The sequence below is a fragment of the Mytilus trossulus genome, chromosome 12, assembly GCF_036588685.1.
Source record: "Mytilus trossulus isolate FHL-02 chromosome 12, PNRI_Mtr1.1.1.hap1, whole genome shotgun sequence".
Classification (NCBI taxonomy): domain Eukaryota; kingdom Metazoa; phylum Mollusca; class Bivalvia; order Mytilida; family Mytilidae; genus Mytilus; species Mytilus trossulus.
In genome coordinates this window covers 32,380,366-32,407,220 of record NC_086384.1, presented here as the reverse complement: position 1 = coordinate 32,407,220, position 26,855 = coordinate 32,380,366, and the positions used below count along the sequence as shown (strand labels likewise).

Here is a 26,855-nt window from a genome sequence, read left to right as displayed (position 1 = left end):
TTTATAAAAATATCTCTATTCAAATCCATTCTACATCTGTTTTAAGATTGAAGTCAAAGGCACTTTTCATACTCTGTACTTAGAAATATTTTTTGAAATTTCTGACGCATGCGCAGTCACAAAAAAGGGCAGACATGCGAAGAAGTGACAAAGGGCACCTCACTAACCCTCGTCAAAGTACACTACCATGTCCCAATCTTGACCCTAACCCTAACCCTAACCCAAACCTTAACCCTAACCTTAACCCTGACCCTAACCCAAACACTAACCCTAACCCAAACCCCAAATGTGTTAAAATTGTTGTTTTGGAAGCCTCACTCCATCTCGGAAAGGGTAAGTCTAGGAGGGTAACCGATTGGATTTTCGTATTAATTTATTCACAAACTTCTCAAAAATCACAATTTTGGAGGGATGGGGGGTCGGGTTATGGTTTTTGGTACTTTTCATAGTCGATTTTTTTAAAAGTTCAACATGATCCTGTGTTTCGATCGGCTTGCCGTTAAAAAATCGATCCCATTAGGGGAAGTACTTTTGGACAATTAAGCTTGTAGTGAAGATCGCAAGTCTTTATTTGTTGTAGTTTAAGAGTTGGGGTTAACTCGGGGTTAGGCTTTACTCTCCCACAAACGTTTCTTCAGTGAGGTCGGAAAGTGCGGCCGTACATTTTAGTGATACCAAAACGTGTTCATCCTTATGATTGCTTTTCCATCTTTTAGGAACAGTTAACTTTATAAAAATATCTCTATTCAAATCCATTCTACATCTGTTTGAAGATTGAGGTCAAAGGCACTTTTCATGCTCTGTACTTAGAATTTTTTTGAAATTTCTGACGCATGCGCAGTCACAAAAAAGGGCAGACATGCGCAGAAGTGAGAAAGGGCACCTCACTTACCCTCGTTAAAGTACACTACCATGTCCCAATCTTGACCCTAACCCTAACCCTAACCCTAACCTTAACCCTAACATTAACCCTGACCCTAACCCAAACACTAACCCTAACCCAAACCTAAAATGTGTGAAAATTGTTGTTTTGGAAGCCTCACTCAATCTCGGAAAGGGTAAGTCTAGGAGGGTAACCGATTGGATTTTCGTATTAAGTTTTTTCACAAACTTTTCAAAAATCACAATTTTGGAGGGATGGCCGGGGGGTCGGGTTATGGTTTTTGGTACTTTTCATAGTCGATTTGTTTAATAGTTCAACATGATCCTATGTTTCGATCGGCTTGCCGTTAAAAAATCGATCCCATTAGGGGTGGTACTTTTGGACAATTAAGCTTGTAGTGAAGATTGCAAGTCTTTATTTGTTGTAGTTTAGGAGTTGGGGTTAACTCGGGGTTAGGCTTTACTCTCCCACAAACGTTTCTTCAGTGAGGTCGGAAAGTGCAGCCGTATATTTTAGTGATACCAATACGTTTTCATTCTGATTGCTTTTCCATCTTTTAGGAACAGTTAACTTTATAAAAATATCTCTATTCAAATCCATTCTACATCTGTTTGAAGATTGAAGTCAAAGGCACTTTTCATACTCTGTACTTTTTGTATATTTTTTTAAATTTCTGACGCATGCGCAGAATTGAGAAAGGGCACCTCACTAACCCTCGTCAAAGTACACTACCCTAACCCTAACCCTAACCCTAACCCTAACCCTAACCCTAACCCTAACCCTAACCCTAACCCTAACCTAACCCTAACCCTAACCCTAACCCTAACCCTAACCCTAACGCAGAGTGAATGATTTTTGGTAGTTCTGATTTTAGTCGTTGCGCTAAGGCATAAGCTAGTAATTTAACGTCATAGTTTAATAATGTAATAGGTCTATAGTTATCAAGGGAGAGGGGATCATTTTTTTTAAACAAAAGAGATATGGTTTCAATTTTTTGGGAGTTTGTTAATTCTCCTTTTTTATAGCAATAGTTAAAAACTGGTATTATGAAATCTTTAAAAATTCGATAAAACTCAACGTTCAGTCCGTCCAGCCCTGGGGCCTTGTTTAATTTCATCTTAAATATAGCCTCTGTGCATTCACTTATAGTAATTTTTCCCTCGCATGTATTACTTTCAGATTCATTTATTATTTTACTTTATTTGATAGTTTCGAAGTATTGTTTTACCTTTTCTGTATCGGGTTTTGTTGAAGTATATAATTTAGTATAATAATTAAATTCCAAATTTAGTATTTTGTTTTGGTCATATGTTACTTGATTATTTTCATCATACAGTTGAGTTATAGTTTTTTTACTTTGCCGTGTTTTTTCTAGACCAAGAAAAAAAGATGTGTTTTTCTCCCCTTCTTCTAGCTATTTTACGCGTGATCTAATTTGATTTCCTTTAATTTTGTCATTATATAAACTTGCCAATTGTTTTTCAATGTTTTCTTTTAGGTTGACTTTCTTCTCATTTATATAATTATCACAATCAATTTCTTCAGATAGGGTTTTTAATGTATTTTCTAATATTTCAATAGTATCTTTTTTATATTCGCTTTTAATTTACAGTATTGTATGGTATAACCCCTTACCTCAACTTTAAAGTTATCCCATAAAATATCTAGGTTGAGAGATGTTTCTGATTTTGTTTTATATTTATCAATCAATTTTGAATTAGTTTTTTGATACTGTTCATCATCCAGGATGCTGCTATTTAATTTCCAGCAACCTCGCCCTTTTGAGTTTCTATTTATGTTGATTTTTAATGAAACAGCGTAATGATCAGTGTGTTGTAGAACTATTAAAATTGAGAATGGAAATGGGGAATGTGTCAAAGAGACAACAACCCGACCAAAATAAAAAACACAACAGCAGAAGGTCACCAACAGGTCTTCAATGTAGCGAGAAATTCCCGCACCCGGAGGCGTCCTTCAGATGGCCCCTAAACAATTATATACTAGTTCAGTGATAATGAACGCCATACTAATTTCCAAATTGTACACAAGAAACTAAAATTTAAATAATACAAGACTAACAAAGGCCAGAGGCTCCTGACTTGGGACAGGCGCAAAAATGCGGCGGGGTTAAACATGTTTGTGAGATCTCAACCCTCCCCCTATACCTCTAACCAGTGTAGAAAAGTAAAAGCATAACAATACGCACATTAAAATTCAGTTCAAGAGAAGTCCGAGTCTGATGTCAGAAGATGTAACCAAAGAAAATAAACAAAATGACAATAATACATAAATAACAACAGACTACTAGCAGTTAACTGACATGCCAGCTCCAGACTTCAATTAAACTGACTGAAAGATTATGATTTCATCATATGAACATCAGGCACAATCCTTCCCGTAAGGGGTTTAGTATCATACCATCATAACATATATGAGAAGAACATAACCCGTGTCATGCCAACAACTGTTTTTAGAATAAATGTGTTTAGTTCCGACGCAAAGACCTTATCAGTGACTCAATATTAACGCCAAAATATGCAATCTTTAATGACTTGACAACAGTATCGTAATTATATCCCTTCTTAATAAGTCTATTCAAAGGTTTTGTAAGTTTATGAGGTGAATACTGACACCTTTGTGCTTTATAAAGAATATTTCCATAAAAAATTGGATGTGAAATACCTGAACGTATAAAAAGTCTGCATGTTGAGCTATATTTACGAATGATGTCTTTATACCGATGATAAAATTTAGTAAATGTTTTGACTAGTTTGTGATATCGAAAACCCTGGTGTAATAATTTTTCAGTAATACATAAATTTCTCTCGTTAAAATCTAAAACATTGTTACATACACGAGCGAATCGTACAAGTTGAGATATATAAACACCGTAAGATGGTGACAAGGGAACGTCACCATCTAAAAACGGATAATTAACGATAGGAAATGAAAAATCATCCCTTTTATCATAAATTTTAGTATTCAGCTTTCCGTTATTGTTCTTATGTCGCATGTAATGCAATTTTTATTAACTTCATCACTTACTTAAATGAAATCAATTCTTGTAGATTCTGATAAGTTTTTCCTTCTCCAGGTAAATTGGGTTTTATTTATGTTTTTGCTTCTCCAGACATCAGTTAGTTTAAGATTCTTGATTAACATTTTAAGGTTATGAACTGGTTTATCAAATTTGTTATTTCCTACTTTTTTCTTTGTATCTCTTATAGATAATATGTCGTTGAAGTCACCCCAATTATTAACTGGCCAATACTGTGATTTTCAATTAATTGTTTTACTGATTTAAAAAAGGTGTTTCTTATTTTACAATTATTAGGTGCATATAGGTTCACTAATGTATATATATTGTCATCTATTTCTATATTAACTAATATGAATTTACCTTCTGAATCCTTATATTGGTCAATAATCTTAAAGTTTAATCTGCTTTTTATCCATATGGCAACCCCTCTTGCATTACTTAACCAGTTACTAAAGATTACTTCACCTTTGAATTCTTGTTTTAGCTTTGGTTCTAAGGTTTGAGTGAAATGCGTTTCTTGTAGGAATACTATATCACATTTTTGTTGATTAGCCCATTCAATAATTTATTTCTTTTTTCAGTTTTTTGTAACCCGTTGGTATTTACAGTGCAGACATGGACACAGTTTTTGTTTGTCATTTTGTATTAATATTAGGAAGGTAAGTTAGATAATTACAGAGTTCTGTTGTGTTTGAAAGTATATTTAACTTGTTAATCAGCAAGAATTTAGATTTTTAGATTTTATCTATATCCTTACGTTGTGGATTTTTCTTTTTATATGATATCTTTATCAATATTAAATTCTTTCTATATTTACATCTGTGTACAATTACATGTACATGTATAATGATCATGATTATAAATGTGTAAACATAACACGACGTTTCAATTATTGACCTCAATATATAGGTCATGATTTGGGTCAACAATGTGACTTCAGATACAGACTCCTCTGTGTCCAAAATTTTTATTTTGGACTCATTAAGTTTGTAAACATACATAAAAATACAATCAATAGCAAAATATATACAGAGATAGTTGATAGAAAAAAAATAGCTTTAAGCTAAACACAAAATAAGCAACTAGGAATTTTTGTTTAAATAAGAATATATTGTTATATTTCTGAAACTCTAAAACTCTTTAATGAGAAAATAATACCAGGATCTTAGAGAAATAAGCGATAAGATATTTAAGAATATATATATCATGAAAGTAGTTTCATAACAGGAGATAATTGAATGAAAATGTACCGTACTGTCTTACTTTAATTTCTAATAAACTTCTCATTTAATTAACTGTAATATATCAGCTAAAGACTAGGTTAATATTGTGACTGTTTTAAATGTTTAATGATTTAAAATAGCTAAGTAAGGCAGCAGGGGTCCTAAACAGGGGACCATTTCAGGTTAAGGTCGATTTTTAGAAAATGTCATTTTTATAAATTATATTTGGACATTCAGTCTATGTGACCCACAATTATAATACATTTGTACTTCTTGAAAGAAATCATCTTGGGGGGATATAGCAACCTTATGCCAGTACACCTTTCCTATATTGCCTATCAGATATAGCAACCTCCTCTGGGCCAAAAAGGAGGTCACTCTTACATATCTTTATTACATCATTATCATCATTGACTTTAATTTAGTTTTTTCTCAAAGTTCAGAACTAAAGGGGTATCAGCTATGAAGTTGAGAAAAAATAAAAATATAACTTTTATTGTTTCAAATATTTTTAATAGCCAAGTTGTGAAATATTTTGCTAAAAGCAGTTAGCTTGGCACTCCTGCTTAATGTCATAACAGACATTAATGAAACTTGCAACATGACAGAGAAAAAATTGCAAAGTTGTTAAATTTGTGTCTCATCCATTTGTATACTGAGTTATGTTGTTTAAAGTGATAAGTGGAAATAGTCGAAATTCCGTAATTCCGTAATTCCGAAATTCCGTAATTCCGTACTTCCGAAATTCTGTAATTCCCAAATTCCATAATTCCGTCATTCCGTCATTCCGCAACTTTTGTTGCAGAAAGGTCGACATAGGGATAGTGATCCGGCGGCGGCGGCGGCTACGGCGTCGGCGTTAGCTAACTTCTTAAAAACTTTATATTTTAGAAGGTGGAAGTCATGGATGCTTCATACTTTGTATATAGATGCGTCATGTTACGAAGTTTCTGTCAGTCACATGTCTAATGTCATTGACCTCATTTTCATGGTTCAGTGACTACTTGAAAAAAAAGTTACGATTTTTTGTAATGTTAAATTCTCTCTTATTATAAGTAATAGGATAACTATATTTGGTATGTGCGTTCTTTGCAAGGTCCTCATGCCCATCAGATAGTTTTCACTTGACCTCGACCTCATTTTATGGATCAGTGAACAAGGGTAAGTTTTGGTGGTCAAATCCATATCTCAGATACTATAAGCAATAGGTCTTGTATATTCGGTGTATGGAAGGACTGTAAAGTGTACATGTCCAACCGGCAGGTGTCATCTGACCTTGACCTCATTTTCATGGTTCAGTGGTTATAGTTAAGTTTTGGTGTTTTGGTCTGTTTTTCTTATACTATATGCAATAGGTCTTCTATTTTTGTTGTATGGAAGGATTGTAAGGTGTACATGTCTAGCTGGCAGGTGTCATCTGACCTTGACCTCATTTTCATGGTTCAGTGGTCAAAGTAAATTTTTTGTGTTTTTGTCTTTTTTTCTAATACTAACGGTATATGCAATATGTTAACTATATTTGGTGTATGGAAATATTTTATGATCTATATATTAGTCGCGCAGGTTTTATTTGACCTTGACCTCATTTCACGGTTCATTGCTCAGTGTTAAGTTTTAATGTTTTGGTCTGTTTTTCTTAAGCTAACTATAAGCAGTAGGTCAACTATATTTGTTGTATGAAAGAATTGTTAGCTGTACATGTCTTTCTGAAATGGTTCATCTGACCTTGACCTTAATTTCATGGTTCATTGGTCAATGTTTAGCTTTCTTGGATAATGTGAAGTTTATGTGACAGTTGTTATTAAGCTTTATATTTAGGACTATCAACATACTATCAATGATTAGTAAAGAAGGCGAGACATTTCAATGTGTGTACTCTTTTTTCTAAAAGCCTTCAAATATTGGACTGATTTTTTGGTATGTGAGTTAACCATGATGAGTTACAGATCAAGTTTAAGTTTCGTTCCGCTCCGCTAATTTTTGTCGAAATTACAGGCTTTGGACTTTGATAAATTGTTTAAAATCACAGTCAACAGTTATACAGATTTTTTTTCTAAACTCTTTCAGATATTGGGATGATTTTTGGCATGTGAGTTAACCAAGATGTGTTACAGATCAAGTTTAACTTTTGTTCCGCTCGGCTAATTTTTGCCGAAATTGCAGGCTATGGACCTTGATAAATTGTTCAAAATCACAGTTATACAGACTTTTTTTCTAAACGCTTTCAGATTATACAGAGTTTTTTTCTAAACACCTTCAAATATTGGACTGATTTTTGGTATGTGAGTTAACCATGCTGAGTTACAGATCAAGTTTAAGTTTCGTTCCCCTCCTCTAATTTTTGTCGAAATTATAGACTTTGGACTCTGATAAATTGTTTAAAATCACAGTTATACAGACTTTTTTCTAAACTCTTTTAGATATTGGGATGATTTTTGGCATGTGAGTTAACCAAGATGAGTTACAGATCAAGTTTAAGTTTTGTTCCGTTCGGCTAATTTTTGCCGAAATTACAGGCTATGGACTTTGATAAATTGTTCAAAATCACAGTTATATATACAGACTTTTTTTCTAAACGCTTTCAGATATTGGGCTGATCTTTGGTATGTGAGTTACTCATGAAGAGTTACAGATCAAGTTTTGGTTTTATTCTGCTCCGTTAATTTTTGCCAAAATTAAGGGTCTACAACTTTGAAAATTGTTGAAAATCACAGTCATACAGACTTTTTTTCTATACGTCTCCACATTTTGAGCTGATTTTTGATATGTGACACCTACCATCATGTTTGTGTCCACATGTGTTATTGAAATTGCAGATTTTTCAACTTTTTGAGATGGGGCCATTCGTGTCGCTTTGACACATCTAGTTTTCCTTTCATTGATATTTGATTTTGTGGTTTTGCCAAAGTCTGTATTCAAGTATATTTAAAATATGTATTTCTTTCAACTTTTGAATTTGTGGTTCACCTGTACCCAAAAAATCCACGAAAAATTGGTATCCCATGCATAATAATGTATCCATGCAGTATTGGGGATTTTGTTTTTCTTTTGGTATTATAAACCCATTTTTTTTACTGACCTTGGCTATATCATGTAGACCTGTTTTTATTGGTTGAGGGTGCCAGAGTAACAAGGGACAACCAACAACCTTTTTCAAGAATATACGTGCAGTGTGTTTATAAAGCAGAACATTGTCCCCTATTAAACATCAACAGTCTTTTAAAATTGCAAGAATTATGCTTGATAAATTGAAAGGTTTTGTTATTTAAATGTTTGGAAGAAATTCATTTGATGCAGTTTATAGAAAGGAGATTTGGATTGGAAATTTCATTGTGAAAAACAAAAACAATCAATTGAAAGAGACCGACATGTATAACAATCATAATTAATATCACAACCATCATAATTAACTTTTAGTACACAAATGAGATTCTCATGTCTTCAAGAAACTAAGGAACTAAATTTGAAATCAAATCAAACTTAGTGACAAGTGTTTGTCAAACTGCTCTATATCCAAAGAAATTTTTCCGATAAAGTGTGTTGTTCAATTTTTTGTGAATTTTGATATTTTTGTCAAAGTGTCAGAGTAAATATTTTGTCAAAATTTTATGAAAATTAAACGAATTAAAATAATTTTATTCAAGTTGTTTGGTACCACCTTAATAGTGGGGAAGAAGAATTTTTTACCTGAGTAATTCTTTGAGTTGAAATTGAGGTTGCCATGGTTATAGAGGGAGTTTACTTACGCCACTAATTTGAATACAACTTTAAAGATCAGACAACACCTGCCATGAAAATTTTAGTAAAGTTCAAATGACCCCAATTTGAAAACCATATAAAAGATCAAATCAACCCACTATGAATACCATTTTAAAATATCAAAAGGCACCTGCTGAATTTCTTAGATTCTGGACAGTTTGTTAGAACATGCGTACTGTGAATTAAATAAGATATGTTCAGTCATTTATAGAGAGAAGATTTAGATTAAAAAATTTATTGTGAAAAACAAAAATAAATAATAGAATTTTACAAACATCTATAACATCCATATATCATACTTTCAAAAATGAAATTCTCATGTCTTGAAGAAACAAAAGGAACTAAATTTGAAAATACAAATTTCCAAATAAAGACATTTTGATTTGTTATTAATTCTATGAGTTGTGGGGCATAAGTCAAATAAACTCATCATAAATACCAGGATAAATTTTATTTGCAAAGGCCCTTATGCATAAAACAAGTTGAAGTTAAGATTTTGAGAATAGAATTTAATTTAGTCGTTACATAGAAAATAGTAAACTGTTACATTTGAAAAAAATTAAAGCTTAGTGTGGGTAGAGAATACAACTTTAAAGATCAGACAACACCTGCATTGGAAACTTTAGGAAAGGTCAACTGACCCTAATTTGAAAATCATATGAAAGATTAAATGGTACCCACTTTGAAAACCCTTTTAAAGAATAAAAAAACATCGAACATATGAAAAATAAAAAACCACCCACCCACTATGAATACAATTATAAAAGTTTATTTTGTTGATTCCGGGCAGAAGTTGAATAGAATTTGAATAAAGGGTGATGTGTCCAGCTTGAAATTGTTCCACGTCATCAACATCAAAGTCCACAAATACATTGTATCAGAAAATATTCAGAAAGAAGACAACCTTCATGATTCAGGACAGACATGTTGCAGGCTAAATCTAGATTTTTGAGAACTCTTCTCTCCCCTGTTTTATGCTCATCTGGCCAAAAGGCCTAGTAAACTTTTTTCATCATTTCATCATCTTCTGTCGTCCAATATTGTCTTCTGTTAACTTTTACAAAAACTCCCCTCTGAAACTACTGGGCCAATTACAATCCTTCTGGAAATATGGTTATAATTAAGGGGTAAATTCAATAAAATCTCTCCTATTGACATTAATGCTAATACATGTTTATACCTGATTTACCTTTAGAAATTAGAAGCTTTCATATATCATTCATGAAAGTACAAATGTAGCCCTTTCTTTTGCAACAATAAAAACATAGGGTCATGAGGAATATTACTTTATTTGGGCATTGTTTACAAGCACTAGATTCACACTAAATTCTTTTACTGATAACCATTACTTTTCAACCCTGTAGTAATAAAAATTAGTACATTCAGCATTTTTTTTCAATTTTTAACTCTAGTTTTGATTCATTTATCAAAAAATATTTTTGACAAACATTATCTACCAATCAGAAGAGCACAGGACTTCACTTTTATACAGAAAGCTCTCAATTTTCACAGAATGAAATATCTTTCATTCACTAAACACAACTAATACAGGCGTCACACATCAGCGTAAAGCACTGACGTACGCTAGGCGTGGTTAAAAACCATGTAAGCTGCCAATGCGCTAGTAATTTCATCTGTATCGTGTGCATAATGAGTTTTGAGCGTGTTAAGCGCGTACGAGACGCATATATATGCGTTTATTGGGCGTTCAAGTTACCTATGTTTGACTTATGTCTGGCATTTGTTTAACGTAGATGAAATGCACGCTACGAAGGAAAAATGTCCCTTGAACGTGTTTGCGACACGTTCCTGTTGTTACTGGGACGATTATCTGTGCTTTCGGCGTTTCTGGGACATGTGATTATGGGGTGTTTGGGTAGCACTCCACAGATAGGTGTGTAGTTTGGCCACTTCGATTTTTTCAAATATGAGAGCTAGTGTTCAATAAAATAGATTTTTGGATAGCTAAGGATTAGTATAGCCTTCGTAGAGTATTTATAGGAACATCAAGATTGTGTTATTTATGTATTATGCGCTGTTTTCTGTATGACAGTCGTCATTTTTGAATCCATACAAGACATCGATCTGGCAATTATTGTAAAGTATCATTCCAACTTTCGTCGCAAGAACTTTGTGATTAAATTGTACCAAAAAATGAGGCGAAAGACATCTAATTTTTATTCGATCATTTAGTAGATAAATGTTTACAGTTTCTTAAAAGGTATCACTCAAGAACATTGAAATTCTACTACAAAAACCAAATTTTGGAGGAATATGTGAAATTTTCATGCCCTTTTTGCAATATTTTATGGTAAATAAATGCAAAATGTTGCCATGGATACACAAATAAGGAATTATTTTTCCCATCTTAAAAAACTATGGAAGATATTGTTTACATGCATGTGGACATGTATGACACAAACAGTTGGGTAAGTGTATTAGAAAGTTAGGAAAAGAAGATAATCAAACATTTGGTGGTTCAATTTTAATTTAATTTTTAACTATGGGGTGCTATATTGTTGTACCTTGTACTATTCCTGAATTAACATGGTCTTGTAAATTTACGGACATATGTGCTAATAAAAATGCCAGAGCAGTTTCGTTGAATATCCAAGGGTGCGTTTTATACGTTCACGGAGCGCTGAAACTAGGCCAGGGATCTTTCAAAAACACGCCCCTCATACTTCCAAGTAAAAGTCGAACGATCTTGAGGCGTATACAAGGTGCCTTAAACATGTCTCAACTTATCTGTAGCGTTTTCAAACGTGCTTGAAGCGTATGTATTATGTGCGTGTAGCGAGCAGGTATATGTTTGACAAATGCTAGAGCTAGATGAAAATTTTTATGCTGCATAAAAATTACCTGGAGTTATAGCATTCACCAAGCGTATACATTTGCATTTCGACGTACTTCAAACTTATGCAACGTGCGTCTGACGATTGTTTAGCTTTCCTCTTGCGTGCACCTAATGTATACACACTAAGTCAATTTTTTATGTACTTATGTTACACGTCTGTTGCACGTCTGTCTATACGCCAATGTGTGACGCCGGCATTAGTGGGGAAATGTCAGAATGTATTTAATGTTTTTAAGACCAATTCAAACATACATGTGTGACTATTTTGAAGATGTTAGCACAGTTTTCTATTATATCCTCTTTAGGAATTTGGCTTTTCCCTAAATGTTCACTTTCCTTGCCATGTCGAGTTCACTCCAAAAAAAAACAAGATATGATAACTATCCTTTCTGTCAGAAATACTCAGCACAGGAAATATTTTAGCTAAGGTATTAAAAAGAACAAGGCACAAGATATTTATTCATGTTGCAGAAGAATATATATGCTTAATTATTTCACCTTCTATTGTCTCTTTCAGGGGGAGAAGACAGCTGTCTCTGGTCCTGTGAACACTGCAGAAGTACAAAGGTTAACAGATGAAGTTACTAAACAGGTAAATTCCTATACATTAAATTTCAAAGAGGTGAAATAACCAAAAATGAGCAAACATTTTTTTTTTAATAAATTTCAAAACAAAAAGAATAAAAGGAAATGTAAGAATAATATTCAAGTGAGCAATAAAAGATTTGATGAATTCCATTGAAACTTAGTTTTGCTTTCAGGGTCTTGTTGTAAGAGATTTAAAATCTAAGAAAGCAGAAAAGTCTCTGATTGATTCTGAAGTGGCTAAACGGCTGGATCTGAAAAAGAGGTTGGCAGCTGTCTCTGTTCCCGCTTCCAATGGTCCTGGGAACAATGCAGAAGTAGAGAGGTTAACAGATGAAGTTACTAAACAGGTAAATATCTACTGTGGATTCATTAATTTTGGCGTGGACAAATTTTTGTGGAATGAGGAAATGGGTATTTTTTCTGGATATTATATCTGGTGGTTTCGACAAAGTCTGCATAAATGTCTGAAATATATGTACCTCCCTGAACATTTCATGGTTAACATATACCCACAAACCCTCTCAATTGGTATCCCACAAATGATGACAAAGACTGCATAAATGTCTAGAGGAAATATGTACCTGGTTGAACATATACCCACAAACTGATATTCTATAGAAAGTAGGTGATAAACAGTATACATTTCTAGTATTCATCATTGCCCTTTGCTTTTTTTGGGGTCAAATTTCACTAAAATACCAAATCTCAATGTAGTCTGTTGATATTTTATAAAGGTATTTACTGATGTCATTTGTGTTCTAAAAACAGGGTGGGAGAACATAAACTTTAGCTGTTAATAAAGGATTAATGAAAGATTGTATATGTTTTACCCCACTCACGATTCAAAGAAATAACGATGCATTTTTATGCCCCACCTACGATAGTAGAGGGGCATTATGTTTTCTGGTCTGTGCATCTTTCCGTTCGTCCCTCTGTTCATCCCGCTTCAGGTAAAAGTTTTTGGTCAAGGTTGTTTTTGATGAAGTTGAAAAGTCCTATCAACTTGAAACTTAGTACACATGTTCCCTATGACATGATCTTTCTAATTTTAATGCAAAATTTACCCCAATTTCACGTTAATTTCAAAATAAAGTTGGGTTTTTTTTAAGTAGGAAAAAAAGATAACCACGAAATCTACACATTTACAATCTATTTGAAATATTACAATCTACGGTTGCAAATTTTCCACAGGTGCTATCCAGCACTTTGATTTTCTACAGTATAAACTATTGAATATGGACGTATAATTTTGATAACAAATTACTGATTCTGAGAAGCCATAGAGAAATGTTGAAGATTTTTAATCCCATAAAATTAAAAAAACTATCAAGTCTATAAACTTTTAAAAACTGTAATAAAACAACGATACTGATCTGCTAAATATTGTGTTATGAAGTTTTTTTATTGAAACAATTATTGATAAAACAATACATTTTTTGTTTCAGTATAGCACAAGATATATTCTGGAAGTTATACAATCAAGGATTTATATTGAAAGACAGCATTGATCAACTTCATAGTACAGCTTGTGATAGGTAGGTTACTGTGGATTAATCATTATTTGTGAGATACCCATTTTTATGGATTTCAAGGGTAAAGGTTAACAATGATTGTTCAACTAATTACAAATGTTTTATAGGATTGAATTCAGACTTTGGTAAAACCATTAAAATCAAATATCAGCAAAAGTACAAAAACACTTATTATATTTTTTTTAAATTAATTAGACTCTTTTGTAAATTTTCAAATGTATTTTTTTATCTGAAAGCTGTCACACAAGTACAGAAGACAATATTGTTCACGATGTTTCATATTTGTACAACATTTTGACTTTCATTTCGAATGAAAAGCTTGTCAGGATTTATATAAAAAAACTATGGATGAAGATGTTTTATATTTGTATGTTATCTTTAGAAGATTTACACACGTTTGTTACTGCTGTGGTTTTTTATAAGGTTTTTAGCTGACAGATTTGTAGAAGGCGCATGCCCACTTTGTACATATGAAGATGCCCGTGGAGACTAATGTGACAAATGTGGAAAATTAATTAATGCCGTAGATCTACGCAACCCGAAGTGTAAACTATGTAAAGCTACACCTGTCATCAAAAGTACACAACATTTATTCCTAGATATACCTCAGGTAAAGCTATCTCAGTCATCAAAAGTACACAACATTTATTCTTAGATTTACCCAAGGTAAAGATACATCAGTCATCAAAAGTACACAACATTTATTCTTAAATTTACTCAAGGTAAAGATCCCTTAGTCATCAAAAGTACACAACATTTATTCTAAGTATTACCCAAGGTAAATTAAAGCTATCTCAATCTTCAAAAGTACACAACATGTATTCCTAGATTTACCCAAGGTAAAGCTACATCAGTCATCAAAAGTACACAACATTTACAGGTGCTATAAACAGTTTCGTATAAAAAACTAGGGGTTATTCCCCGACTAAAAATAACCATGGAGGGAAACCCCTGTTTATTTACTCAATTGGTGAAAAAGTATCATGTTTTTTTGGAGTTGATTGTAAAAATCAGTTAATCAGCTTTCAATTAAAACAGATTGAATGATTGAAATAATTTTGAAAATTGTATTAAATATACATGTTTTGATGGGAGACAACACTGTTAACATCCTGTTTTTTTGGCAGTGAAAATTGAAAACTTATTTGCAGCCACTATAGCTCTTTTCGGAGCAGGAGACCGTACCCTGAAACAAGATGTTTTTGAAAGGCCAGGTAAAAACCTACAAATTTCATACAGTTTTGATTATGAAAAATGTGCATGGATCATGTCTTCATGGCTGTGCACATGACCTGGTTTTAAGTTTTTTATGTTAATATTAGACCTTTTTTTCTCCATGTTCATTGGATGGAATGTTTTTAATATATTAAAAGTACACATTATTTTTATTTCATTATAAACTAGAGAACATTCTGATTCCAGTGATATCTAGTTATATACAAGTACCTTTATTAATCAGTCCACCACTAAGGGTCACTTATGCATGGTCCCTCAAAATGTGACGTCATAGAATAAAAACTATTGATTGCACCCTTAGATTTACCCAAGGTAAAGCTATCTCAGTCATGAAAAGTACACAACATATATTCTTAGATTTACCCAAGGTAAATTAAATCTATCTCAATCTTCAAAAGTACACACCATTTATACTTAGATTTTCCCAAGGTAAAGCTATCTCAGTCACCTAAAGTACACAACATTTACTCATAGATTTACCCAAGGTAAATTAAAGCTATCTCAATCTTCAAAAGTACACAACATTTATTCTTAGATTTACCCAAGGTAAAGCTATCTCAGTCATGAAAAGTACACAACATTTATTCTTAGATTAACCCACAATAAAACTGTCTCAGTTGCCAAAAAGTACACAACATTTATTCTTAGATGTGCACAAGAAAAAGCTATCTCAGTCATCAAAAGTACACAATATTTATTCTTAGATGTGCACAAGGTAAAGCTACATCAGAAATCAATCTACATACTGTAAACCAAAGTTATATTTCTGAGATACTTTCTTTTGCGCTATTCCCTTTCTAGCTAACTTCACAGGGATTTATTTTCATGATAGTCTTATTTTTTGAGGAATTTATGTTAGGACATCTGGGTTTTACTAATTCCCGACAATTCACCTTCACTCTATTTTTCTTCTCGCTCAAGTAGTGAATAAAAAAAAAATTGCTTGGGAATATAAGTTAGTTGACATTATTCAGAATTCATTTGAATTTTACATATAACGAACAAGTAATTTTTAGGCAGTTAAGCTGCCTTATGCGAGCACCCTAGATTTGTGTTCTACCCAATAAATGCTGAAATATGTGCCATTGTTATTATCTAGCTGGATGTTATGTTATTTATAACTAGTTGGACAGTTTTTTCATACTTTAATTCTTGATTACAAAAATATGACCAGAAAAACCTTAAATGATTGTCGATTTATCCAAAAGTTTTGAAGTTGCACATAGGAAGTAGGGCATATTAGGAATCTTTATGTAGTTTATTATACCCCGAGATTTCGGCTAAGCTGTCAAAGAACAAATGTATGAAATGTTTAATTGCCGAAGACAAGTAGTTTAAATTTCCCAAATGGCAAAAGTCGTAGGAATATTGTTTGTCGTCAATACGTAGTTAACTACGTGAGTAGTCTTACAATAAGTTCCACTGTTCATGCTGTTGGCGGCAATTTTAAATTATAAGACGAAATGTTTGTATCTTTTCAATTTGGAGGCAGTGGTTCAAATTAGCGGTTGTCCGAGGTCTGTAAACTTCCACTTTTGCAGTCGGACTTTCGACATGGTTACTAGCTACGCTCGACATGCCCGACTTTAGAGAAATCTTGAGAGGAAATAAAAAATAACTTTGCAAACCTTTTTACCAAAGTCTCCTAATAAACGATCTCAAAACTTGTTTTTAACATTATTATTCATGACAGCGATGTTCATTTTGTTCAACCGCTAGCTTTATACAAAAAATCGCCAACAAATAATGAGTAAATTCGAGTAAAATCGTATCTGACAAAAACAACATTGAAAACAAAATGGCTGACATGAGAAGAAAATTACAATATCGGATCCGATTCTAGAAGCAGATATGGGTAATTCCGGGTTTTGGCGATCAACTTTTTAAAAAATCAGACAGATGACAAAATACATCTTTGCATGGTAAATAAATATAAACCCTAGAATTGAAAACCAAAAGAAATATGTGAAAGAGTGAAAAAACAGAAAATATTTTGTACTGAAATTTAAAATTACTTTTTCACAAATTTTAATGTCAAAAATCCAATACAATTTGAGTCTTTGTGACAGCTGGGAACAGTATATCTAACAATATATATGGTCCTGGTGACAGTATTAATTTTCTTTATCAGTAATACATGTTGGTAAAGCAAGTTAGATGCTTTTAAAGAGTAAACATATTACTGCAATTTCAATGGGTATTTTTTTCCCTCATTTTTGATGAGTCAGTTAAAATAGCTGGAAGTTTCTTATTTTACACATATAGTGCAACTAGATTATATGATAACTGAATGTAAGCAAATCATATGATATGTATGTGGAGTCCTTTGATGCACTCTACCCCCTCCTGTTTGATAACTTTGAAACGGATGATATCCCCACCTCTCAACCATATACATTCATGTATGGGACTATATAACTAATCAAATGAAATATAGGTGAAGTCCCTAGGGTCACCCACCACCTCCTGCTTTAGAACTTGGAAACAGTCGAGATCCCCACCCTCAACCATATTTATTCATGTATGGGACAATATAACCAATCAAATGAAATACAGGGGGAGTCCCTTGGGTCACCCCACCCCTCCTGTTTGGGAACTTTGAAACAGTGGAGATCCCCATCCCTAATCCATATATATTCATATATGGGACAATATAATAAATCAAATAAAATATAGGGGGAGTCCCTGAAGGTCATACCACCCCTCCTGTTTGAGAACTCGAAAACGGTTGAGATCCCCACCCATAAACCATATACTAGTATATTAAATTATTTATGTATTGGACAATATAACAAATCAAATGAATTATAGGGGAGTCCCTAGGGTCACTGCACCCTCCTGTTTGAGAACTTGGAAACAGTCGAGATCCTCACCCCTTAACCATATATACTCATGTATGGGACTAAATAACAACTTATAGGGGGAGTCCCTGCGGTCACCCCGCCCCTCCTGTTGTTTGAGAACTTGGAAACAGTCGAGATCCCCACCTTTAAATAAAACCATATATTTTCATGTATGGGACAAAAGAACTAATCAAATGAAATATAGGGAGAGTCCTTAGGGGCACCCTACCCAATCCTGTTTGATAACTTGGAAACAGATGAGATCCCCACCCCTCAACCATATATATTCATGTATTGGACAATATAACAAATTAAATGAAATATAGGGGAAGTCACTGGGGTTCCCCATCCCTCCTGTTTGAAAACTTGATAACGGTCGAGAACCCCACCCCTAAACCATATATATTCATGTATGGAAAAATATGAAAAATCAAATGAAAAATAGGGGTAGTCCCTAGGGTCACCCCACACCCTCTTGTGTGTGTTTCGAGAACTTGTAAAAGATTGAGATACCAACTCCTAAACCTTATTCATTCCTGTTTGTCATTTCAAAAAGATTGAATGACATACAAGGTCAATCTCATAGGCGTCACATATGCATATCACTTTGCTAGACCTAACACCTGTCATTTTATTCCAAACTTAAACATCATGGACTTGGGGTGAAGGTGGGAGGCATTTACATTTACTATGGACAGGTGAGTCAGACCTCACCATTGATCCCTGTGGTAGTAAACATTTGTCTGATTTGTGTCTCATAACTTTTGTAATGTAGAACACAAACTCAGTTTTCTTTCCAGGGAAGTAAATCCATTCATACTTTTACAAGCTCTTACTAAAGTCAACTTGAACTACTAACAGTCAACTAATACGAACAATTACGATCAACTAGAAGAACTGCAATCATTGCAAATTTGTACCACTGCTGACTCAAGACTCATGACCACGAAAAAAATTATACTTGATATATACGTTGCTATTGAAAATAATTATGTTTGCCTTGGTTTTTGGTTAACTGCCTACAGTGCTTACAGCGTTTTGATTCTTTTGGCTTTTAGCATAACAATAAAAAAAAGGCAATTGATGTTTATATTTCATTGATTTCATTATACTGTATATATTTTTCAAAGGAAGTAAATATAGAATAAAGAACATTTTGTTTTTGCCACTGACCTTGTTGAGGTGAAATAAATGTAAGCACAATTTAAACATAATTTTGCAACTACTGATAATTTATTACTTTTTGAAAAATAATAAGATCATCTTTTTTTTTAGATTGAACCACAGCTGCAGAAACATCTAGACAAAGTATTCAAATCAGGCACATGGACAAATATGCCAAAGTAATTACAAGCTCTTGGATACGAGATGGACTAAAGCCCAGATGTATCAGCAGAGATATAAAATGGGGAACACAAGTACCATTGTCAGGGTACACTGATAAGGTAAATACTCCCCCGTGTTGTAATTGTTTTCTGTGGGTCTCATTAAGAGGATATGTAATGGTCTCCATTTGTCAATCCTGCTGTCTTAAGCTCATACATGTTCAGGGACCATTTAAACCATTGAAGATTAGTTATTGTGATGGAATAGCAACATTTAGTACACAATCAATTTATAAAATTAAGATTTAGCTCATTAATAATTGTTGAGCAAAGTGGCAGAAAGCTTGACATAGGGACAGTGATCCGGCGACCTATATTATTGAATATGCATATTAAGATAAGAAATTATGATATTTTATTTTTTATAATATATTTTGTATGTTATTCTTTGTTTTTTAAGGTTGATATGTATAATTTCCTTGGTAAAGACAATGTTCCATTCCATTCTGTCATATTCCCGTGTACAATGCTAGGAGCTAACGATAACTTCACAGTTGTCAAACAAATAATAGCAACAGGTAATTACACATGATAGCTATAGGTAGTTTTACATGATTGAAACAGGTAATTATACCCCTGCTTTAAAAAGGGGGGGTATACTGTTTTACCTCTGTCTGTCCTTCCGTCAGTCCGTCTGTCAGTCAGTCCGTCCCATCAATATTTTTCGTCGCATTTTTCTCAGGAACTACAATACAATGATTTCTGAAATTTGGTTTCAGGGTTTATCTAAGACAGCTATACCGTGTGATGCGTTTTCAGATTGATCACTTGACAACTTCCCGTTTACCGAACACTTGTATGATTTTACACATGATAGCCAAGTTGAAAATTTTCGTCACATTCTTCTCAGGAACTACAATACAAGGATTTCTGAAATTTGGTTTGAGGATTTAAATAAGTCAGCTATACCGTGTGATGCGTTTTCAGATTCATCAATCGACAACTTCCTGTTTACCGAACACTTGCATATTTTTACACTATTACTATTATCCACTTGCGGCAGAGGGTATCATCAGTGAGCAGTAGCTCGCAGTTTCACTTGTTATACTTGATAGCAACATGGAATTACACATGATAGCTACAGGTGAATACACATGATTGCTACAGGTAATTACACATGATAGCTATAGGTAATTACACTTGATAGCTACAGTTTGTTACACCTGATAGTTACATGTAAATGCACATGATTTCTACAGGTAATTACACCTGATAGCTACAGATAATTACACCTGATAGCTACAGGTAATTACACATGATAGCTATAGGTAGTTACACATGATTGTTACAGGTAATTATACATGATAGCTACAGGTAAATACACATGATAACTACAGGTAATTACACATGATAGCTACATTAGTTGCTACTTTACTTAAAGGTGCCTCCTTATTCCAAAAGATTTGAAAGCCCTGTTCTATAATATTGAAAATTGTGCATTATAGATATAGAAAATCTGACAAAGGCAGAAATGTTCAGAAGGTCAAAATTTATATATAGCTTGTTGTTCAATTGACCAAATTGTTGGATAGTTATTTTTTAAAGATGGCCTTGAAATGTGTAAAACCTTTAGGTGATAAATAATTATATTTCCTCTATAACTAGATGTAAAATTAACAGATAAGATTATGGAAAAAGTTTCAAACATTTGAAGGATAAGAATGAATCCAAAAGAAAATTAACAGATGAGATTTTGAAAACAGTTTGTAACATATGAAGAATAAGATAAAGACAAAAGAAAAATTAACAAATAAGGTTTTGAAAACAGTTTGGAATATATGAAGGATAAAATAAAGACATAAGTGATAAGTATCCCCTGAAATGTGACAATTGATTGAATAGGTATTGACATTCACAATTTTGGCAGTGATCTGTATCAGGATTTGATGTTGATCTTTAAATGATTTGTAATTTATAAAGTCTCTCATTTAATAAATGCTTATAACTTGGAGAGTAACATTTAAATCATATGGATAATTTGACTTGAATGACGATTATTACCAGCATGAATCAATCTGTAAATGGATTTCATGTTGATCTTTAAAAAATTGTAAATTAGAAATTTTCCTACATAAAAAATGCTATTCGTGTGTGACGTCATTATTTCACCTTGTACACAAAGCCATGTTCTGATTAACACAAAATATGTTTGACACATAAACACAGACTTACTTTAAACATTCTCGCTATTTTCATGTTTATCCTAGTAAAATAAAATTTATTATACCCCCGCTTTAAAAAAAAAGGGGGGGGGGGGGTATACTGTTCTACCTCTGTCTGTCCTTCCGTCAGTCAGTGCGTCCGTCCCATGAATATTTTTCGTCGCATTTTTCTCAGGAACTACAATACAAGGATTTCTGAAATTTTGTTTCAGGGTTTATCTATGTCAGATATTCCGTGTGATGCGTTTTCAAATTGATCACTCGACAACTTCCTGTTTACCGAACACTTGTATGATTTTACACATAATGTCTGTCCTTCCGTCAGTCAGTCCGTTCGTCCCATGAATATTTTTCGTCGCATTTTTCTCAGGAACTACAATACCGAACACTTGTATGATTTTACACATGATAACCAAGTTGAAAATTTTCGTCACATTTTTCTCAGGAACTTCAATACAAGGATTTCTGAAATTTGGTTTCAGGGTTTATCTAAGTCAGCTATACCGTGTCACTAAGTTAACTATCATTAAGAGATGGATATACTTTAATGAATGTAATGTTTCTAGATCTTCTTCATCAGAAAAAGTTGAAGACAAAAAACCTGGGAAGCTAAAATATAAATTCATTTGTGAGCAATTAAAACAAAAAGGACCAAATAGGAAGTCCAAAACCATTGAAGATTAGTTATTGTGATGGAATAGCAACATTTAGTACAAAATCAATTTATAAAAAATTAAGATTTAGCTCATTAATAATTGTTGAGCAAAGTGGCAGAAAGCTTGACATAGGGACAGTGATCCGGCGACCTATATTATTGAATATGCATATTAAGATAAGAAATTAGGATATTTTATTTTTGTATAATATATTTTGTATTTTATTCTTTGTTTTTTAAGGTTGATATTTATAATTTCCTTGGTAAAGACAATGTTCCATTCCATTCTGTCATATTCCCGTGTACAATGCTAGGAGCTGACGATAACTTCACAGTTGTCAAACAAATGATAGCAACAGGTAATTACACATGATAGCTATAGGTAGTTATACATGATTGAAACAGGTAATTATACCCCCGCTTTAAAAAGGGGGGTATACTGTTTTACCTCTGTCTGTCCTTCCGTCAGTCCGTCAGTCCGTCAGTCAGTCAGTCCGTACATTGAATATTCCGCTTTAAAAAAGGGGGTATACTGTTTTACCTCTGTCTGTCCTTCCGTCAGTCCGTCAGTCAGTCCGTCCGTCCCATCAATATTTTTCGTCGCATTTTTCTTAGGAACTACAATACAATGATTTCTGAAATTTGGTTTCAGGGTTTATCTAAGTCAGCTATACCGTGTCACTAAGTTAACTATCATTAAGAGATGGATATACTTTAATGAATGTAATGTTTCTAGATCTTCTTCATCAGAAAAAGTTGAAGACAATAAACCTGGGAAGCTAAAATATAAATTCATTTGTGAGCAATCAAAACAAAAAGGACCAAATAGGAAGTCCAAAACCATTGAAGATTAGTTATTGTGATGGAATAGCAACATTTAGTACAAAATCAATTTATAAAAAATTAAGATTTAGCTCATTAATAATTGTTGAGCAAAGTGGCAGAAAGCTTGACAAAGGGACAGTGATCCGGCGACCTATATTATTGAATATGCATATTAAGATAAGAAATTATGATATTTTATTTTTGTATAATATATTTTGTATTTTATTCTTTGTTTTTTAAGGTTGATATGTATAATTTCCTTGGTAAAGACAATGTTCCATTCCATTCTGTCATATTCCCGTGTACAATGCTATGAGCTAACGATAACTTCACAGTTGTCAAACAAATGATAGCAACAGGTAATTACACATGATAGCTATAGGTAGTTGTACATGATTGAAACAGGTAATTATACCCCTGCTTTAAAAAGGGGGGGGGGGTATACTGTTTTACCTCTGTCTGTCCTTCCGTCAGTCCGTCAGTCCGTCAGTCAGTCCGTCCGTACATTGAATATTCCGCTTTAAAAAAGGGGGGTATACTGTTTTACCTCTGTCTGTCCTTCCGTCAGTCTGTCAGTCAGTCCGTCCGTCCCATCAATATTTTTCGTCGCATTTTTCTTAGGAACTACAATACAATGATTTCTAAAATTTGGTTTCAGGGTTTATCTAAGTCAGCTATACCGTGTCACTAAGTTAACTATCATTAAGAGATGGATATACTTTAATGAATGTAATGTTTCTAGATCTTCTTCATCAGAAAAAGTTGAAGACAAAAAACCTGGGAAGCTAAAATATCAATTCATTTGTGAGCAATCAAAACAAAAAGGACCAAATAGGAAGTCCAAAACCATTGAAGATTAGTTATTGTGATGGAATAGCAACATTTAGTACAAAATCAATTTATAAAAAATTAAGATTTAGCTCATTAATAATTGTTGAGCAAAGTGGCAGAAAGCTTGACATAGGGACAGTGATCCGGCGACCTATATTATTGAATATGCATATTAAGATAAGAAATTAGGATATTTTATTTTTGTATAATATATTTTGTATTTTATTCTTTGTTTTTTAAGGTTGATATGTATAATTTCCTTGGTAAAGACAATGTTCCATTCCATTCTGTCATATTCCCGTGTACAATGCTAGGAGCTAACGATAACTTCACAGTTGTCAAACAAATGATAGCAACAGGTAATTACACATGATAGCTATAGGTAGTTATACATGATTGAAACAGGTAATTATACCCCTGCTTTAAAAATGGGGGGGGGGTATACTGTTTTACCTCTGTCTGTCCTTCCGTCAGTCCGTCAGTCCGTCAATCAGTCCGTCCGTATATTGAATATTCCGCTTTAAAAAAGGGGGGTATACTGTTTTACCTCTGTCTGTCCTTCCGTCAGTCCGTCAGTCAGTCCGTCCGTCCCATCAATATGTTTCGTCGCATTTTTCTTAGGAACTACAATGCAATGATTTCTGAAATTTGGTTTCAGGGTTTATCTAAGACAGCTATACCGTGTGATGCGTTTTCAGATTGATCACTTGACAACTTCCCGTTTACCGAACACTTGTATGATTTTACACATGATAGCCAAGTTGAAAATTTTCGTCACATTCTTCTCAGGAACTACAATACAAGGATTTCTGAAATTTGGTTTCAGGATTTATATAAGTCAGCTATACCGTGTGATGCGTTTTCAGATTCATCACTCGACAACTTCCTGTTTACCGAACACTTGCATATTTTTACACTATTAATATTATCCACTTGCGGCAGAGGGTATCATCAGTGAGCAGTAGCTCGCAGTTTCACTTGTTATACTTGATAGCAACATGGAATTACACATGATAGCTACAGGTGAATACACATGATTGCTACAGGTAATTACACATGATAGTTATAGGTAATTACACTTGATAGCTACAGTTTGTTACACCTGATAGCTACATGTAAATGCACATGATTTCTACCGGTAATTACACCTAATAGCTACAGATAATTACACCTGATAGCTACAGGTAATTACACATGATAGCTATAGGTAGTTACACATGATTGCTACAGGTAATTATACATGATAGCTACAGGTAAATACACATGATAACTACAGGTAATTACACATGATAGCTACATTAGTTGCTACTTTACTTAAAGGTGCCTCCTTATTCCAAAAGATTTGAAAGCCCTGTTCTATAATATTGAAAATCGTGCATTATAGATATAGAAAATCTGACAAAGGCAGAAATGTTCAGAAGGTCAAAATTTATATATAGCTTGTTGTTCAATTGACCAAATTGTTGGATAGTTATTGTTTAAAGATGGCCTTGAAATGTGTAAAACCTTTAGGTGATAAATAATTATATTTCCTCTATAACTAGATGTAAAATTAACAGATAAGATTATGGAAAAAGTTTCAAACATTTGAAGGATAAGAATGAATCCAAAAGAAAATTAACAGATGAGATTTTGAAAACAGTTTGTAACATATGAAGAATAAGATAAAGACAAAAGAAAAATTAACAAATAAGGTTTTGAAAACAGTTTGGAATATATGAAGGATAAAATAAAGACATAAGTGATAAGTATCCCCTGAAATGTGACAATTGATTGAATAGGTATTGACATTCACAATGTTGGCAGTGATCTGTAATAGGATTTGATGTTGATCTTTGAATGATTTGTAATTTATAAAGTCTCTCATTTAATAAATGCTTATAACTTGGAGAGTAACATTTAAATCATATGGATAATTTGACTTGAATGACGATTATTACCAGCATGAATCAATCTGTAAATGGATTTCATGTTGATCTTTAAAAAATTGTAAATTAGAAATTTTCCTACATAAAAAATGCTATTCGTATGTGACGTCATTATTTCACCTTGTACACAAAGCCATGTTCTGATTAACACAAAATATGTTTGACACATAAACACAGACTTACTTTAAACATTCTCGCTATTTTCATGTTTATCCTAGTAAAATAAAATTTATTATACCCCCGCTTTAAAAAAAAAAGGGGGGGGGGTATACTGTTTTACCTCTGTCTGTCCTTCCGTCAGTCAGTGCGTCCGTCCCATGAATATTTTTCGTCGCATTTTTCTCAGGAACTACAATACAAGGATTTCTGAAATTTTGTTTCAGGGTTTATCTAAGTCAGCTATTCCGTGTGATGCGTTTTCAGATTGATCACTCGACAACTTCCTGTTTACTGAACACTTGTATGCTTTTACACATAATGTCTGTCCTTCCGTCAGTCAGTCCGTTCGTCCCATGAATATTTTTCGTCGCATTTTTCTCAGGAACTACAATACCGAACACTTGTATGATTTTACACATGATAACCAAGTTGAAAATTTTCGTCACATTTTTCTCAGGAACTACAATACAAGGATTTCTGAAATTTGGTATCAGGGTTTATCTAAGTCAGCTATACCGTGTGATGCGTTTTCAGATTGGTCACTCGACAACTTCCTGTTTACCAAACACTTGTATGATTTTACACATAATGTCTGTCCTTCCGTCAGTCAGTCCGTTCGTCCCATGAATATTTTTCGTCGCATTTTTCTCAGGAACTACAATACCGAACACTTGTATGATTTTACACATGATAACCAAGTTGAAAATTTTCGTCACATTTTTCTCAGGAACTACAATACAAGGATTTCTGAAATTTGGTTTCAGGGTTTATCTAAGTCAGCTATACCGTGTGATGCGTTTTCAGATTGATCACTCGACAACTTCCTGTTTACCGAACACTTGTATGATTTTACACATGATAGCCAAGTTGAAAATTTTCGTCACATTTTCCCAGGAACTACAATACAAGGATTTCTGAAATTTCGTTTCAGGATTTATATAAGTCAGCT

At 33.3% G+C, this 26,855-nt stretch overlaps 1 pseudogene; it reads left to right on the top strand.

Annotated features, from left to right (window-relative positions):
* Nucleotides 1-26,855, top strand: part of LOC134692372 (methionine--tRNA ligase, cytoplasmic-like) — a 147,514-nt pseudogene that overhangs the window by 85,919 nt on the left and 34,740 nt on the right.